Raw genomic sequence first — 13775 nt, 5'->3', positions numbered from 1 at the left:
CTCAGCAGCCCTGGCCGTTCATATGGGAAGATGAGTCCACTCAGACTCTAATGGAAAGTGCAGAAGAATGAACTCCACTGTGTTCCAGGAAAGCAATTAAATACCTTGCTAGCGCTTTAGGTTTAATTTGCAAAAAGCACAGGAAAGGAGGGGGGTAGGGCGTGAAAGTGCTGTGTCTCCATCTTTTTAGTATTATTTTATTTGAAATAATTTTAGACTTACAGAATAGTCATAAAACTGGTGCACAGAATCAATGTTTGGCCAGCCTGAGAAAGATGAGTATCACATGATCTCATTCATATGTGGAATCTAATAAACCAAATAATCTGATGATAAAAAATATTAATAGAACCCAGCTGGCGTAGCTCAGTGGTTGAATGTTGACCCAGGAACTAAGAGGTCGCTGGTTCGATTCCTGGTCAGGGCTCATGCCAGGTTGTGGGCTGGATCTCCAATGTAGGGCATGCAGGAGGCAGCTGATCCATTGTTCTCTCTCATCATTGATGTTTCTATCTTTCTTTCCTTCTCCCTTCTTTCTCTCTAAAATTACTTAAAAGTACATTTTAAAAAATAGACCCAGAGACATGGAAACATGAACAGACTGTTGAACCTCAGAGGGAAGGCAGGGGAAGAGATCAACCAATGAACTTTGTATGCATATATGCATAACCCATAGACACAGACAACGGGGTGGTGAGGGCCTGGGGGGGAGGGGACAGAAGAGGTTAATAGAGCAGGCTGGAAGAAGTTAATGGGGGGCGGGGAGGAGAAAGAAGGATCTATGTAATACTTTCAACAATAAAGATGAAAAAAATTGATGTTTATCCTCCACTCAGCCTCCCTCCCCTTAACAACTAACATAATTATGTTTCGCTATGAAAACCAGGGAAGTGGCATTGAACACTAAACTACGGATCTCCTGCGAATTCCCCCCTAACATCCTGTTTTGTGGCAGGATCCAGCCGGGGCCCTGGATTATACTCAGTGGCCCCTGTCTCTTTAATGTCCTCCCACCCGGGGCAGCTCCTTGGCGTTTCCTTGTCTTGCATGACCTTGACTCTGCTGCTACTTTACAGTAACCGACCGTGACACTCGGGTTTGGCTTGCCTGATGTTTTCTCGTGATTCAGGAGTGCTTACCCAGTTCTTGGCAAGAGCACCACAGAAGTGATGTGTCCTCAGTTCCTAACGTCACGGGCGCATGCTGTCAGCATGTTTTACAGCTTGTGATATGGGCCTTGAGATCCTGGTTAATGCAATGTTTGTCCCCACTGTGTTTCTCCTTTGTAAAATTGCTTCTAGCTGTGGCTGCTCTCCTGCTTCCCCTCGCCATTCCCCGGCTGGTCTCAGCATTCATTAGCGGATCTTGCCTCCGACAGTTTTTGCCGTGGTCTGTGCCAAAAGGTGCTTTTGTGTTTCCCTCGTTCCTTCCACATTTGTTAATTTGAATTTTTCTATACAGCAGTGCTGCCCTTCTCCACCCTTTAATGATTTATGCAATGCTTTACTCAGATGTGGACACATCCATAGTTGTTTTATTCTGCCATCCAGTGCTATGACTATTGGCTCCGTGGCTCACATTGTTCCATATTTGACTTCCTTGGTGAGGGTCCCCCGGGCGAGGTGTATGGATGGCACAGAACGATCAAGTCGGCGGGGTCATTGTTAAAGAAATTAGTATTGATATTTAATCACAAATACTCAATTTCTTCATATTTCTGGGCGAATAGTGCCTAATGGAGCAAGAATAAATAACCGTGTTTCCCCACGTGAGACATGTTTCTAGACCGCAACAGTTTTCAAACCCAGCTCAGTCCAACGTAAGCCAGATTTCCCTTCCCCGGGCCTCTGTTTTAGGAGGAAACCTGTGCCTCTCCTTCAACGTGGCTGTTTTAATAGTCCACACTCTCTTGTCCACAATAGAAAGCCAGCCACGAGGGACAGGGGGAAGGGCAGGTTCTAACCAGTAAGAACAATTGCTGCCGGGAGAACAGTGCAGGATGGAGCAGACTCAACAGGGACCTGTCCAGAGGTGACCGGGGATTGTAAAGGAAGAACGAGCCAGCGGCGAGGGAGGTGAGTAGGGGCTCGGGAGAGTCAGGGAGGTGAAAAATTAGAAGGGTTGGCTATAAATCACCCATGCCCTGCCTCCAGCTGTGCCTGCTGGCTGGCAATTAGGGCCCTTGGACTCTGTGCTCCTGTCCTCAGGTGCCGGCTGGCACAGAGGGCAGATTCTTCTGGCCCCCAGGGGGGTCCAGGCAGGCGCTGTCAGGGGGGCGGGGCCATGGTAGAGGGGCTAGGCATGATGTTGGTGTTCATTCATCTGTTTGCAGCATGAGGCCGAGTCCTGATCGAGGGAACCAGCCAGAGTTCCCTGAAGGAGAGAATCTTTGTCAGTCTGCCTCCTGACTTCCTCCTTTTGTGGAGCTGTTTGTTTTGGTCTAATTGACATGTGCATGTAATTATGATTTTATTCTGCAGACACTAGAGCTCTGATACGTCCGGATTAGTTTTTAAGAACAACTTTTTAAAAAATGTGTTTTTATTGATTTTAGAGAGAGAGGAAGGAAAGGGAGAGGGAGAAGTAGAGGAAGAGAGAGAAAAGGAGAGAGAGAAACGTGGATCAGCTGCCTCCCGCATGCCCCTACTGGGGATCCAGCCCGCAACCCAGGCATGTGTCCTGACTGGGAATTGAACTGGTGACCTCTTGGTGTACAGATGATGCTCAACCATCAGAGCCACACCAGCCATGGCTAGAACAGCTTTCTTTTTGACAAAAAGGTTTTTATCTCAAGCAGTCTGGCTATGACCTGTGAGCTCTCCCGTCACCCGGACCTGCTGTCCTGGCTGCCACAGCAGTTACCCACAGACAACTTCCGTTTCCAGTGTTTCAGAGGGGCCAGTGTTTTTGTGTGAACTCAATTTTTTAAGGAACCCAAAATTTCCCTCCACTTATTTTCAATCACGTTTATGTGAAACATCAAATGTTTGTATATATAACATATATTTGTAAATATATATATATATATACATACATATGCCAGCATATTTCATGTGTTGTGTGTATGCTTATATGTGTTTTAGGTATTTGGTGTGTATATATGTTTTATTTCCTAGCACTTGTCTGAATTATAAAAAGACATTTTTTAAAATCTATTTTGCTGGAAATTCATAAAAGCAGTTAGATGATTTTCCAAGTGAGATGCTTAAAGGAAACATTTTAAATGGCATAGTAGACTCATTTGGCTTGCAGAGCTTCCAAAGTGCCTCTTTCCTTCAAATTAGCTTCATCTATTTAACATCACACACTCCTCACCCTCTCCTCACAGCCCCCTGGAAGACGCATCTTACAAATCCGAAGGAGTGACTTCCAATGTTCTCTGTACAGATGCACTCAGGTTGTATAAGCGTGGCATACAGTAGGTGCTGTATAAGTGCTGATGCCTTATATAAGTCCAAGCAACCAACTCCTCAGTAATAATAATCGCCATGCATTATTTAACAAAAATGGGAGAACACGTGTTGCTTTAGTACAATGAAAACACACGTAAAAAGCAACTCCAAAGTGGTTTCCAAATCACGTCCCAACGTGGGATGGGAACATGGGCAAACGCATGGGGTTTCTATGATTTTGATCAGCGTTCTCTATGCCTTAGGCCAGTGGTCTGCAAACGGTGGCTCTCAAGCCACGTGTGGCTCTTTGGCCCCTTGAGTGTGGCTTTTCCACAAAATACCACGGCCTGGGCAAGTCTGTTTTGAAGAAGTGGCATTAGAAGAAGTTTAAGTTGAAAAAATGTGGTTCTCCAAAGAAATTTCAGTCGTCGTCCTGTTGATATTTGGCTCTGCTGACTAATGAGTTTGCAGACCACTGCCTTAGATGCAGTTCTCAAAATGAAGCAAGATAAGTCAGCTCAGTTGTGTAGTCCCAGACTCCCAAGTCAAGTGATTCTGATTAAGTGGGAGCAACAGGAGTTTCCACTTTTAATTGACATCTCCATTCTGGTGGGAAACTGAGCTAGAGTGGGTGCCTTGAGAGCTGCTCTCAGGTTTTGCTTGTTGTCTGCCGGAGGCAAGTAGGCTGGGCTGCGGGCAGGGGGACTGGGGTGTTTATAAGAAGCAGCAGCCAGTGGAGGGGGCGGAGTGTGTGAGCAGTGACTTCTGGGAGATGGAGACATAGGATCGCCTTGGAGAGCTTGGTAAGTGTCTGCTTCCCTTGCTCAGTAAGCCAGAAACCACCCAGCCTTGGCATTTGGCTTTTCTAGCTCAGTGTTGCGTTTGTCAACAAGTTGTACAGTATCGATTTCAGGAAGAGGAATTAACTTTAAATGTGTGTTTTCAAAAAGAGCTTCCACCCTACAACAGTAACATCCCCTGAGACAGTGGTCAGCAAACGCATTAGTCAACAGAGCCAAATATCATCAGTACAATAGTTGAAATTTCTTTTGAGAGCCAAATTTTTTCAACTTAAACTTCTTCTAACACCACACCTTCAAAATAGACTTGCCCAGGCCGTGGTATTTTGTGGAAGAGCTACACTCAAGGGGCCAAAGAGCCGCATGTGGCTCTCGAGCCGTGATTTGCTGACCACAGACCTAAGAAAAAGTTAAAACATGACTGTCTAGTTTTTTGTTTTTGTTTTTTAATCAATGGCAATTTTTAACAATCTAAAAAAATAATAACTGGATCTATTCTTCCTGGCTTGCTGTGTGGACAGAAACCAGGGGTTCATATGATTTGTCTGGGATTGAAATGAATTTTTTTCTCTGATGCACCATTTTTTCTCTCTTTTGTTTTTTATTTTCAAACTTGAATAAGAGATAATGTAGCATTCAGCCTTCAATTCAAGCATAATGCGACTTCATGGGAGCTTATGAGCCAGTGCCTAGTGTGCTGAGTGGTCTGATGTTCAATTCAGTTGAGTATCTTCTGAGCTATAAATGTATCAGGATCCCCCAATTTCTGGGAATGAAATACAAGTAGCAATAACGTGAATGTGAAAGCAGATTTCTATCTGGGGACATGAACATGCTCTGACAGTGGTGCAGTAGCCAAATATTTACTTTGTTGTAATTAGGAAGTGCAAGTCCAATTTGGAATTCTCAATAATACAAGTGAAAAATTTCAGGGCTTGCTGACTTTCAATTCAGTGGTAAATCTATATACTTAATAGGCTGCCAATAGAAGGTTCCCCCTAAAAAAAAAAAAAAAAAAAAAAAAAGCCTCCCCCAAATACAGCATTTAAAACACCACTGCAAAGAAATAATGTTGTGATGTAACAGAATTGCATATGGAGGCTAATGATGACTTATTTAAAAAACGTTGGATGCCAATTTCAAAAAGAGGGAATTAATATTGAATATATTCTTAGATTGTATCAGTGGTCTGATTATTAGAATCACGTGGAAATCTGCTGTAATTATTATTGTTAGAATCACATGGAAATCTGTTGTAATCACTTGCAATACCTAAACCAAAGCATCTTGAAAGCAGAAAAGGATCAGGGGTAGACCCATTGGATGTCATTGTTTTAGGTCTGTCATGATGGAAGTTTCCAGTAGGCTTGTCTTCAATCTAAAACTGGCTATTGAGGGTAGTAAGAGTGAAGATGTAAGAAGGGGAAGTATTTGCATAAGAATGACAGGGAAGGCTCTGGGAGAGGGGGAGATAACCAGCAAATAAAGCAGCAATGGAACAGCTGAAATCATTTATTAATTTATTTGTTAGCTTTGCCTGTCCTTAATGTATGCCAAACATTACTACTTGTGAAGTTAAGATTTTAAAAAAGGAACACACACACACACACACACACACACACACACTTGAAATCTATGCAATGCAAATGCCGAGTAGTTGGAGACACCTGAAGGGCAAGAGCTTCTGTGCTGTCAGTTCTAACCTGCGCTCACATCACCAGGGATCTTGTTAGAGCCGGTTCGACTCATGGTCTGGGGTTTGTCCTGAGTATCTGCCGCTCTAATAAGCTCCCTGGGACAGGCAGAGCTGCCAGTCCACGGACCGCCCTCGGAATGGCGAGATTTCAACGGAAATAGGCCCGTGAGTGGCTGTATTTCCAACAGCCAGTGGGGAGGAATATCAGAGGGTTATCACAGTAACATAAAGAAATATCAGAATCATGCCAACACACTGACATAGTTTCTTGGGAGTAAGTCTCTACATCCTTTGTGACAGAGAGCACGCAGGCCTTGAACTCCTGAGGTCCTGAGCCCCAGCTGACGTTGGAGAAGCAGGTGTGTGCAAGCAGAGTTCATCAGGTACTCTCTGGGGGGACGGGGGACATGAGGCAGGGGGGAGAGGAGGAGGGGGGGGGTGTTAACTAACCCTTTGTACGCCATAAGCATCTATAGATGCAAGCGGGATGGTTTTTGTTCCGGACGCGTGGCATTAACTGGTGAAATGAAATGTGTCAGAATATTTGAAGGACAAAAAATGCTTGAAACTTTCAGTCTTGGGGATTCCTGGCTGGGAAGCATTAGGGCAGGGGCGCGTGTCATGTCACATCGGGAGGTTCCTGCTTGTTCTTCCTGCTTGTTCTCCCCATGCGTCCCTCTGTTCCGGAGACCACTCGGGCCAGTTTCCTCAGCAAAATTCGAATTCTGGTGCAAAAAATCTTTATCTTGTTAACAACACTTGGACACTTCTCTCTCCCTCTCTCTCTCTCTCTCTCTCTCTCTCTCTCTCTCTCTCTCTCTCTCTCTCTTTTTTTTTTAATCGGCCTTTACATTTGTTCCTCCAGAATTAAACCCAAGACTCCATCCTTGAGCTCCCTCAATGGTGGTTACAGGTTCATGTTGAGCATGACTGCACGTCTTTACACATGTTCGTTCTCCGCTGTGAGAAATGGGGAGCATGAAAATTTCATAGGTGAAAATGCAAATTCTAAAAAAATTTCTCTGGAGTGAAACAGATAAAACAGTCCGTAATGTGAAATGACTTTCATCCCCGTGGCCTAAATCCGTGGTAAAACGTACTGCAACATTTTATAATATTGTTGTATAATAATAACCGTGGTATAATATTCCCCATCTGGGGACAACCAGTGCCAAAGTCCTCACATGGATGGATTTTCTGTGACTTGGCCATGGATAAGATTTATGTGTATCTGGCTTAGGCATATCTGGAAGAATTATTTAACTTGGGACTTTACAAACTAACAGGTAATTAGCTAAGAAATACTAAATGACATTAATGGTTGGTGATATATTAATGTATTTTCTGGTACACCAATGCAATACATTTATACTTTTTTAAAAATGTTTTTATTGATGTCAGAGAGGGAGAGGGATAGAAACATCAATGATGAGAGAGAAGCATCGATTGGCTGCCTCCTGCATGCCCTCTACTGGGCATATCCTCTGACCTGGGAATATGCTCTGACCAGGAATCAAGCTGTGATCTCCTGGCTCATAAGTTGACCCTCAACCACTGAGCCACACCAGCTGGGAAATATATTTATACTCATCAAGTTTGGTAAAGTGGTGGCCCTTGGTTGTCGCCGGTGTGGAACTGGCCCAGGTCTGCGGGGCCTGCACAGGTGTCCTCTCTCGGACCTCCTGTATTTTCTCTCTTCTTGGCCCTCGCTCTCTATGATGTTCATCCCTCTCTTCTAACAGCCTCTGTGACTCCCACAGAGAAACTGCTTCGCCGACTATGTATTCTCGTACCTTAACTTTCCACACAAGTTTGATGTCCTGGGGTTCCGGACTTGTGTTCTATCCTGCATCAGTTTTCAAGATCCTTTTGGCCAACCAGCCCTAATGCTGTGCATCGAATTCTTCTGTCTTCTGTGGCGCTGGTTCTCCCACTTTGGGGGATCTTGTAAAAATCCCAAAGCTTAGGCTGCACAGTCTAGACCAAATCAGATCAAAATCCCTGAAGTGAATGCAACCAATTAAAAAAACAAAAAACAGCTGAAACTGGTTTGGCTCAGTGTTAGAGTGTTGGTCTGCGGACTGAAAGGTCCCAGGTTCGATTCCGGTCAAGGGCATGTACATTGGTTGTGGGCACATCCCTGGTGGGGGGGAGGGGGTGCAAGAGGCAGCTGGTCGATGTTTCTCTCTCATCGATGTTTCTAGCTCTCTATCTCTCTCCCTTCCTCTCTGTAAAAAAATCAATAAAAATATATTTAAAAATAAATAAATAAATAAATAAATTAAACAAAACAAAACAAAAAAAAAAACACCTGGAAATAATCCAACACACAGCCCAGTCTGAGAGCCTGTCATAGGGACTCGCACCTGCACACGTGCACACACCGCTGTTCCCACAGCCACATTCACTGTCCAGTGCAGACGCCCTTGGACGACAGCTGAGGACACGGCTTTGTACATGGCGGCCATTCACAGCGCCCCCTGCAGGCCAGTTTGACTCCACAGTGGCCCTTGCAGCTTTAACAGTCCTTGACCTCTGCTGGGCGATCTGCCTTGTCTCCTGTCTTCTCCAGAGTCACCTACCCAACTCCAGGGAGAGGCTCCACATTTTCAATTGCAACAGTTACACCCAGGGGACATCTGGCAAGCTGCCCTCCTCACGTGGTAAAACCAGCCCGGTGTCCCTGCTCTTCCATTTTCCTTCAGCACTTCCTCCTTTTACCAAAAACACTCTGCCAAACTGAGAGCCATATTTAGCCACCAAAGGTAGCAGCGCCATCCCAGAGAAAAACATAAACTGTTACTCGCTGTCTACTAGACGGTGTTAAAGTGGGACCGTTTAGTGAGGCTTTTATGTAAATGCACTTTTTTTCTCTCTTCTATTTCTGTTTATAAGAGAGAAAATAGGCAATTCTGTTTTTATGTACAGGGGTGGGCAAAAGGAGCTTTACTGCTACAGTACAAATAATAGAGTCATTAATGGGTAATAATACAAGAATAAGTGGGGTTTGGGGTGCTTAGGGCCGTAAACCTCCTTTCGCCCAGCTCAGTTCACATCCTTTCCTGGGAAGCATCGCCACGCAGGCCCTGCTGCTCATTGGAGCTGCACCACTGCACCGATCTGGGACCCTAAGCTGGGCTCCAGTGTCCTGTGTCTGACTCTGTGTCCAATGGTGGGCCGGACAGGGAAATCTCAATACATGCTTCTCACAAGCCTCACCTTTAACCCTCCATTTGGTTAGAGGCTGGCTGCTGCATCCTGATTGGCTGGTTGCCATAATCACTCAGTTGCAGGGGAGCTGTTTCTCTCTTTTCCGTGTCCATCACGGGAAATGACAGGTTCCTGAGTGGAGGAGCTGGGGATTAAGAAAGAAAGAGACCAGAAGGCAGAAACAGATTCATCAAGCTGGGCGCTAGGTGGGCGCCATCTCTCTGATGGAGAGGCAGCAAGGTGACCCCCCAAGCCATGTAGCAGGTGTATTTATAGGATCAAAGGAGCTTATTTGCATTCTTAACTGGGCTCTAGCATCACTGGTTTTACATATCTAAACCCACCCCTGCTGACACCTGGACAAAGGTAAGTCAGAAACTGAATACACCCTCAGCCGTAGGTCTCAGCTGACAATTTAGAGGATGTTCATGCGCCTTCTCAGGTGGTCCTCTACACTCAGTGGGTATCGCACACTAGGCACTTGCTAGAAAACGAGTGACTTGGGGAGCCTTGCATTCCCGGTGTGTGGCGATGCACAATCTGTGAGGTTTCTGGCCATCCTGGCATTCACTGTGGGAGATGCTTAAGAAATGGGTGAGGCCAGAGGCCAAAGAGAACACTCAGGGTGGGGGTGACATGGCTCCCCTGGCTGTGGTTTCCGCTGCCCCCCATCCCCCCAAGGATGGGCAGGGTTTCCACGGGAAGAAGGTACCGGGAAGGAAAAGGGAGACCCTGGAGTGAATGTGGAGGTGCCGGGCGAGTGGGGTGTTGAGTCAGTTCCTCTCCTCGTTGTGTGCAGATGTGGAGAAATTGGGTGAATGAAAAGGGAGACGTAAACGGTGTCATTGCAGTCACTTCCTCAGCGGTCCTCTCTCAAGGTTGGTGCTGAGGCTGCTGGCAGGGGGCCAGCGTGCTAAGTCCTCTTAAATTGACAGCGAAGCCAGATAAATAGCCGCTCTTGGCAGCAGCTCCTGACAGATGGGCTGGCATTCACGGTGTAATCCAGGACAACAATGCGAGAGCTGAGGATGCCAGCCTGGCACCTCCAAGCGGCAGCGTGTGTGAGCCCTTCCTGTGCCGGGAGCCAGCGGTGAAACCACACGGAGTAACCAAACCTCCCGCCCTCACCTGAGAGGGGGGTGCCTCTGGGGGGTGTGGCAAACACTGCCTTTCCAGCTTCCTGTGCAAAAACACAGGGAAGCAAGCACAGGTTTGTGTGTGTTTCTCAAGAAGAATACCAGCTGAAACCGGTTTGGCTCAGTCGATAGAGCATCTGTCTGCAGACTGAAAGGTCCCAGGTTCGATTCTGGTCAAGGTCATGTACCTTGGTTGCGGGCACATCCCGGGTGGAGGGTGTGCAGGAGGCAGCTGGTCAATGTTTCTCTCTCATCGATGTTTTCTAGCTTTCTCTCCCTTCCTCTATGTAAAAAATCAATAAAATATATTAAAAAAAATACTAGCGGAACATGTAATGTAGGACCCCACATGAAAGGGGTCATGAAGGAGCTTCTAGCCCAGTGGTAGGCAAACTCATTAGTCAATAGAGCCAAATATCAACAGTACAACAATTGAAATTTCTTTTGAGAGACAAATTTTTAAAAAAATTTTTCTAATGCCACTTCTTCAAAATAGACTCTTCCAGGCCTTGGTATTTTGTGGAAGAGCCACACTCAAGGGGCCAAAGAGCCACATGTGACTCGAGAGCCGCAGTTTGCCGACAACGGTTCTAGGACATCTCAGGAGCTTTTCAAGTCTTTCAGTCACAAGCTTCCTCTCAGTGTCCAGAGGAAAATGCAGACAACTCATAAGTGTCCTGATGGCTGAGATTGTCTGTTGCACTGCTTTCTGACACCTGCTGTGCTTAGTAGAAAATAAAGGACAGTGCGTTGTGAGGCAGTGTGACCCGGGGGCCTTGGAAAGGAAGGGGCTGGAGCAATGCTACTTAAACTGCGTCCTGGGTGACTCCTCGCCTCGCCCCCAGTGTAGCTGCACTTCCTCTTAACGAAATCTCGCCTTTGCTAATCCCGCTTTTATGTTGAAATCATATTGCTGTGATTTGCCAAAAGCGACATTTCTATTTCCTCTAGAGTGACTTCGCAGCTTCAAAACAAAGAGATGAGCTTAGGAAGCGACAGCAGCCAGAATTACGTGGATCTTGCCAGGATGTAAATAAATGCCCCGCCATCACGAGGATCGTAAGGAAGGTCCCTGACCGCGGGAGGGCTGATGCCTAAATTAAGATCTTGAGGAAGGAAGGCTCGGACTTCCTCGTAAATAGACTGAGGAAAAGGGATCATCGATGCTTCCACGCCCTTGAACCCCAGGAAGCCGACTATCCCCACAGTGGCCAATACTGGCCACAAACTCCTAGGCCCAGGCTGGTGACGACCTCCTAGCCCCTCGCTGAGAGGGGGCCATGATGGATGGTGGAACCCACAACTTTATTTCAGTTTCACTAGGGAGTTAGTTGCACCTGTTTTGCCCTCAGCCCCAATCATTTGTTTCTAAAAATAAACACTGTTTTCCATTTATAGTTTCTCTAATGTCCATTAGTGATGCATTCTTTACAGTATCACATTAGCTCCAGGGGCACAGGGTTCTACAGTTTACGTGCCTTACGATGTGATCACCACGGTGAATCTAGCACCATCTGTCACTGTGCAGCGTTATTGCGGTATTCTTGACTGCATTGCCTGTGCCGCACGGTACACGCCTGTGTCTCCTTTATTTTATACCCAGAAGTTGGTACCTCTTACTCCTCCTTTGCCTTTTTCTCCCTTCCCTCACCCACGTCCCCTCTGGCCACCATCAGGGTGTTCTCTGAATGTATGAGACTGTTTCTTTGCTGTGAGGTTCGTTTGTTTTGGGTTTGTTATTGAGTCCACATGTAGGGGAAATCATTTGGGATTGTCTTTGTCTGACTTCTTTTACTTTATTTCTGTGTTCCTGCAGTAGACTGAAGCCTAAGATAATCCATCCTTGGTTCTCAATTTCTGAGTTAACCCTTTGCACTCCGCTGTCCCCTCTCAGGGGACATCAGAATTCTCGCATATCACTCGGATGTCCCCTCTCAGGGGACATTGCCGTTTATTAGTGATTATGGGGAATTGATATCCAGAATGGTTCGAAGTAGCTGGTAGCCAATGTCCAGAATGGTTTGGAAGGGGTCTTATCCAGACGAGATGACATGACTGATCCTCCCGAGAGGACCTCTCCTTTCTGCCTGTGTCTGATTATTACACAGTCCATGCCATTGAGGGAGGAGGATTTCTTTCAGTGGCTCACCCAAAGTGTATGAGGGATCACTGAACCCATGCCGGCTCGGTTTGGGTAGTGGAGATGTGCTAGTGATCACAACCGGCAAAAGGTGCCCGCCCTCTCGGATCTCACCGTGAACCATGAGAAAGAAGTGGCTGTCTATCTTTAGTGAACTAAACCTGGATGAACTGCTCATTGCAACAAAGGGACATGGGGAAGAGGGTGTGTCACCAGCAGTGAGTCAGAAAGGCCTTGGAGGATTTGACTTGTTGGGTGGTTCTGAGGAGGTTTAGAGGAAGCAGGGCTTCGCCCCAGGTTGGATGTGGTCAGGAATGAGGCGGCAGACCACCAGCACTGGGCCTGCGGCATGGTTTTCCTTTCTTTTCTCCGCCATCCATGACACCTTCTTTGTCTCACAGTTCTAGAGGATTGGAGTCTAAGATGGTGTCAACAGAGGGTTATTTTCTTCCAAAGCCTCCCTACTTTTGGTGCCATCTGTTCCCTGTGTCTTCCAAGGGTCTTCCCTCTGTCTGTCTGCCATCCCTCTGTCTGTCTCTTCCCTTCTTTTAAGGAAACCAGCCTGACCTCAGTGGCCTCACTTAACCTTAATGACCTCTTTAAAGGCCCGATCTTCAAATACAATCACATTTCTGAGGTCCTAGGGGTTAGGATTTCAGCATTTGAATTTTGAGGGGACACAGTTTAGTCCCGTAGTACCTACTACTGCAGGATTTCCATTTTGACAAGGCTTCAGGTACAGAAGGTGGGGTCACTTGGTGCTATCTTAGAGGCTGGCTGCTGTGATTTTGTGAGTGTGTGTGTGTGTCTATGGCTGTGTGCCCATGTGTCTGTGTGTCCTGGTGCATACATAAAATATTTCCAGAAGGAGTGACTTGTAGAAGGGGGACAGGCAGCGGAGTGTTTATCCCAAGTGTCTCTTGTTGCCTTTGGATGTGGAAAGCCGAGGGTGAGGTTGCTGCTGGGTCTCCAGTTGGTGACGTCAGAGAGGGAGTATGAGTCCATGGCAACGTGGGGTCCAGAGTCATGAGATGACGTTTGCAGCCACGGGCCTGGGTCAGGTCACCTGGGAAGGAGGGTCAGTGAAGAGAGAAGTTGGAGGAAGAGTCTGGGGCCCTTTCTTTTGTTCTTTGTAAGGACACATGTTCTAAGCAATGAAATTGTCTCCTGTAAATAAGTTACTTGTGAATAAAGTGTTTAGGAACCTTAAATATACCCAAAAAGGAAACATGCACCAAGGGCAACTGTATTGTGATTAATTGGGCTTTTGGGTTTACCCCCCAGAGTACCCAGGTTCAAATATTCAGCAGAGTGACAAGTATGGGTCAAGATTCAAGAGTCCAAAACAAAAAAAAGGCAGGCAGCGGAGACAAACAAATAATTAAAGTCAAAAGAGCCCAC

The sequence above is a fragment of the Pipistrellus kuhlii genome, unplaced genomic scaffold, assembly GCF_014108245.1.
Source record: "Pipistrellus kuhlii isolate mPipKuh1 unplaced genomic scaffold, mPipKuh1.p scaffold_m20_p_17, whole genome shotgun sequence".
Taxonomy (NCBI): Eukaryota; Metazoa; Chordata; class Mammalia; order Chiroptera; family Vespertilionidae; genus Pipistrellus; species Pipistrellus kuhlii.
This window is presented reverse-complemented; position numbering follows the sequence as displayed.